Source organism: Cherax quadricarinatus, chromosome 66 (assembly GCF_038502225.1).
Source record: "Cherax quadricarinatus isolate ZL_2023a chromosome 66, ASM3850222v1, whole genome shotgun sequence".
Lineage (NCBI taxonomy): Eukaryota > Metazoa > Arthropoda > Malacostraca > Decapoda > Parastacidae > Cherax > Cherax quadricarinatus.
Window position 1 is genome coordinate 21,929,510 of NC_091357.1, and position 5,769 is coordinate 21,935,278.

Below are 5,769 nucleotides of genomic sequence, written 5' to 3' on the forward strand. Positions count from 1 at the left end.
CCACCCGTACACCACCAGTGCAGCACCACCAGTACAGCACCACCAGTGCAGCACCACCAGTGTAGCACCACTAGTGTAGCACCACCAGTGCAGCACCACCAGTGCAGCACAACCAGTACAGCACCACCAGTGCAGCACCACCAGTGCAGCACCACCAGTGCAGCACCACCAGTGTAGCACCACCAGTGCAGCACAACCAGTGCAGCACCACCAGTGCAGCAGCACCACTAGTACAGCACCACCAGTGCAGCACAACCAGTGCAGCACCACCAGTACAGCACCACCAGTGCAGCACAACCAGTGCAGCACAATCAGTGCAGCACCGCCAGTGCAGCACCACCAGTGCAGCATCACCAGTATAGCACCACCAGTGCAGCACCACCAGTGCAGCACCACCAGTGCAGCACCACCAGTGCAGCACCACCAGTGCAGCACCACCAGTACAACACCACCAGTGCAGCACCACCAGTGTAGCACCACCAGTGTAGCACAACCAGTGCACCACAATCAGTGCAGCACCGCCAGTGCAGCACCACCAGTGCAGCATCACCAGTATAGCACCACCAGTGTAGCACCACCAGTGTAGCACCACCAGTGTAGCACCACCAGTGCAGCACCACCAGTGCAGCACCACCAGTACAGCACCACCAGTGCAGCACCACCAGTGCAGCACCACCAGTACAGCACCACCAGTATAGCACCACCAGTGTAGCACCACCAGTGCAGCACCACCAGTGCAGCACCACCAGTGTAGCACCACCAGTGTAGCACCACCAGTGCAGCACCACCAGTGCAGCACCACCAGTGTAGCACCACCAGTGCAGCACTGCCAGTGCAGCACCACCAGTGCAGCACCACCAGGTAAGTTAATGTACTGGGAGGGTAACTCATCTCCTTAGTGCGTGCGTGTCCTTAGTGCGTGCGTGTCCTTAGTAAGTGCGTGTCCTTAGTGCGTGCGTGTCCTTAGTGTGTGCGTGTCCTTAGTGCGTGCGTGTCCTTAGTGCGTGCGTGTCTTTAGTGTGTGCTTGTCCTTAGTGCGTGCGTGTCCTTAGTGTATGCGTGTCCATAGTGCGTGCGTGTCCTTAGTGCGTGCGTGTCCTTAGTGCGTGCGTGTCCTTAGTGCGTGCGTGTCCTTAGTGCGTGCGTGTCCTTAGTGCGTGCGAGTCCTTAGTGCGTGCATGCCCTTAGTGCGTGCGTGTCATTAGTGCGTGCGTGGCCATGATGGACGTCACAATCACTCAACACAACGTCCACAACAATTATTGGCCATGATGGACGTCACAATCACTCAACACAACGTCCACAACAATTATTGGCCATGATGGACGTCACAATCACTCAACACAACGTCCACAACAATTATTGGCCATGATGGACGTCACAATCGCTCAACACAACGTCCACAACAATTATTGGCCATGATGGACGTCACAATCACTCAACACAACGTCCACAACAATTATCGGCCATGATGGACGTCACAATCGCTCAACACAACGTCCACAACAATTATTGGCCATGATGAACGTCACAATCACTCAACACAACGTACACAACAGTTATTGGCCATGATGGACGTCCCAATCACTCAACACAACGTACACAACAGTTATTGGCCATGATGGACGTCCCAATCACTCAACACAACGTCCACAACAGTTATTGGCCATGATGGACGTCACAATCACTCAACACAACGTCCACAACAGTTATTGGCCATGATGGACGTCACAATCACTCAACACAACGTCCACAACAGTCATTGGCCATGATGGACGTCACAATCACTCAACACAACGTCCACAACAGTCATTGGCCATGATGGACGTCACAATCACTCAACACAACGTCCACAACAGTTACTGGCCATGATGGACGTCACAATCACTCAACACAACGTCCACAACAATTATTGGCCATGATGGACGTCACAATCACTCAACACAACGTCCACAACAGTTACTGGCCATGATGGACGTCACAATCACTCAACACAACGTCCACAACAATTATTGGCCATGATGGACGTCACATTCACTCAACACAACGTCCACAACAATTATTGGCCATGATGGACGTCACAATCACTCAACACAACGTCCACAACAGTTATTGGCCATGATGGACGTCCCAATCACTCAACACAACGTCCACAACAATTATTGGCCATGATGGACGTCACAATCACTCAACACAACGTCCACAAGAATTATTGGCCATGATGGACGTCACAATCACTCAACACAACGTCCACAACAATTATTGGCCATGATGGACGTCACAATCACTCAACACAACGTCCACAACAATTATTGGCCATGATGGACGTCACAATCACTCAACACAACGTCCACAAGAATTATTGGCCATGATGGACGTCCCAATCACTCGACACAACGTCCACAACAATTATTGGCCATGATGGACGTCACAATCACTCAGCAAAACGTCCACAAGAATTATTGGCCATGATGGACGTCACAATCACTCAACACAACGTCCACAACAGTTATTGGCCATGATGGACGTCACAATCACTCAACACAACGTCCACAAGAATTATTGGCCATGATGGACGTCACAATCACTCAACACAACGTCCACAACAGTTATTGGCTATGATGGACGTCCCAATCACTCAACACAACGTCCACAACAATTATTGGCCATGATGGACGTCACAATCACTCAACACAACGTCCACAACAGTTATTGGCCATGATGGACGTCACAATCACTCAACACAATGTCCACAACAATTATTGGCCATGATGGACGTCACAATCACTCAACAATTACATGATGGACGTCCACACGTCCACAATTATTGGCCATGATGGACGTCACAATCACTCAACACATGGACGTCAACACAAGAATTATTGGCCATGATGGACGTCACAATCACGTCAACACGTCACAATCACTCAACACAACGTCCACAACAGTTATTGGCCATGATGGACGTCACAATCACTCAACACAACGTCCACAACAGTTATTGGCCATGATGGACGTCACAATCACTCAACACAACGTCCACAAGAATTATTGGCCATGATGGACGTCACAATCACTCAACACAACGTCCACAACAGTTATTGGCCATGATGGACGTCACAATCACTCAACACAACGTCCACAACAGTTATTGGCCATGATGGACGTCACAATCACTCAACACAACGTCCACAAGAATTATTGGCCATGATGGACGTCACAATCACTCAACACAACGTCCACAACAATTATTGGCCATGATGGACGTCACAATCACTCAACACAACGTCCACAAGAATTATTGGCCATGATGGACGTCACAATCACTCAACACAACGTCCACAAGAATTATTGGCCATGATGGACGTCACAATCACTCAACACAACGTCCACAACAGTTATTGGCCATGATGGACGTCACAATCACTCAACACAACGTCCACAAGAATTATTGGCCATCTGTGTCCCCTTGTTGCTGTGTCCCCTTGTTGCTGTGTCCCCTTGTTGCTGTGTCCCCTTGTTGCTGTCTCCCTTGTGTCCCAATCCACCTTGTCGATTCCTCTCAGTATTTTATGTCGTTATCATGTTCCCCCCTATCTTTCGTGTCCTCCAGTGTTATCTTGTCTCTCCTGTCCTCCAGGGTCATCAGGCTGAGTTCCCTTAACGTCTCCTCGTAGGACATGCCCCTTGGCTCCAGGACTAGTGTTGTCCCGGAGCTAAGGGGTATGTCCACCATGCGTGTCCACCCTGCGTGTCTCAGACTAAACATTACAGCGTGTGAAGATTGAGACACTTATGCAGCATATGGGAATCTTTATTCAGGAAACGTTTCGCCACACAGTGGCTTCATCAGTCCAATACAAAGAGGAAGGCGTGGAGAGAGAATGAGGTAATCAGTCCTCAACCTGGAGTCGATGTGTTCAGTCCATCAATCTTGTAGAATGTACAGCAGGGCCGTAGACGGCTTATATACTGTAGTGAGGTGACGATTCTTCAACACTTGTTCAACCTTTGACGAAGACCTACTTCGACTAGTGGATGGTACCACTATGACCCCGCCTCCCATCTGCTTCACGTCACCTCACTAGCAGTATATAAGCCACGTCTACGGCCCTATGCTGTACATTCTACAAGATTGATGGACTGAACACATCGACTCCAGGTTGAGGGACTGATTACCTCATTCTCCTCCTCCTTACGCCTTCCTCTTTGTATTGGACTGATGAAGCCACTGTGTGGCGAAACGTTTCCTGAATAAAGATTCCCATATGCTGCATAAGTGTCTCAATCTTCAACTTGTCGGTTTTTCAAACCATTCATCACAACCGTCAGACACGGCAGCATCATGGGGTCTTATTACAAAGAATTCTTCAACACTTGTTCAACCTTTGAACGAAGACCTACTTCGACTAGTGGATGGTACCACTATGACCCCGCCCTCCATCTGCTTCACGTCACCTCACTACAGTATATAACGTCATGCCCATCTATGCTGTACATTCTACAAGATTGATGGACTGAACACATCGACTCCAGGTTGAGGGACTGATTACTATTATTCTCCTCTCCTTACGCCTTCCTCTTTGTATTGACTGATGAAGCCACTGTGTGGCGAAACGTTTCCTGAATAAAGATTCCCATATGCTGCATAAGTGTCTCAATCTTCAACTTGTCGGTTTTTCAAACCATTCATCACACACATTACAGCGTGTCTAGCATAGGAATGTCACCGTCGGTGTGCTGTTGCCGGCTGGTGTTCTCTGCTGCTGGCTGGTGTTCCCTGCTGCCGGATGGTGTTCCCTGCTGCCAGCTGGTGTTCCCTTCTACCGGTTGGTGTTCCCTGCTGCCGGATGGTGTTCCCTTCTACCGACTGGTGTTCCCTGCTGCCAGTTGGTGTTCCCTGCTGCCGGCTAGTGTTCCCTTCTACCGGCTGGTGTTCCCTGCTGCCAGCTGGTGTTCCCTGCCGCCGGCTAGTGTTCCCTTCTACCGGCTGGTGTTCCCTGCTGCCAGCTGGTGTTCCTTGCTGCCGGCTAGTGTTCCCTTCTACCGGCTGGTGCTCCTTGCTGCCGGCTGGTGTTCCCTGCTGCCGGCTAGTGTTCCCTTCTACCGGCTGGTGCTCCTTGCTGCCGGCTGGTGTTCCCTGCTGCCAGCTGGTGTTTCCTGCTGCCGGATGGTGTTCCCTGCTGCCGGTTAGTGTTCCCTTCTACCAGTTGGTGTTCCCTGCTGCCGGATGGTGTTCCCTGCTTCCGGCTAGTGTTCCCTTCTACCGGCTGGTGTTCCCTACTGCAGGCTGGTGTTCCCTACTGCAGGCTGGTGTTCCCTGCTGCCAGCTGGTATTCCCTGCTGTCGGCTGGTGTTCCCTGTTGCCAGCTGGTATTCCCTGCTGTCGGCTGGTGTTCCCTGTTGCCGGATGGCAACAGAGGAACTGGGTGCTAGCGACCACAAATCAATTACATTTAGCATTGAATGGAAGTACGATAGTAGCGATAACTCAGTAACAGTCCCAGATTTTCGCTTAGCAGATTACGATGGGCTTAGAGAACACTTATCATCTGTTGACTATCAATATGACAGTTTTCTGAACACTATACATGCTGCTCAAAGAACGTTTATCCCATATAAAGAAATTAGATCAAATAGAAATGACCCAAAATGGATGAATAATAGGCTCAAATATCTACTAGGGCATAAGAAAGGAATTTATAGGCGTATCAAAAGAGGTGACGGTCATCTTATGAATCAGTATATTGACATTAAGAGGGACATTAA

The 5,769-nt window shown here is 49.9% G+C and overlaps 1 protein-coding gene across 1 annotated transcript in view; it reads left to right on the plus strand.

Moving 5' to 3' along the window:
* Nucleotides 1-738: 738 nt before the first annotated feature.
* The window catches only part of LOC128704016 (uncharacterized), a 77,719-nt gene continuing 72,688 nt past the window's right edge, over nt 739-5,769 (plus strand). The window contains exon 1 of the mRNA XM_070099230.1: nt 739-861. The gene's annotated coding sequence lies outside the window, so the exon portion shown is untranslated. The remainder of the gene's footprint in view (nt 862-5,769) is intronic.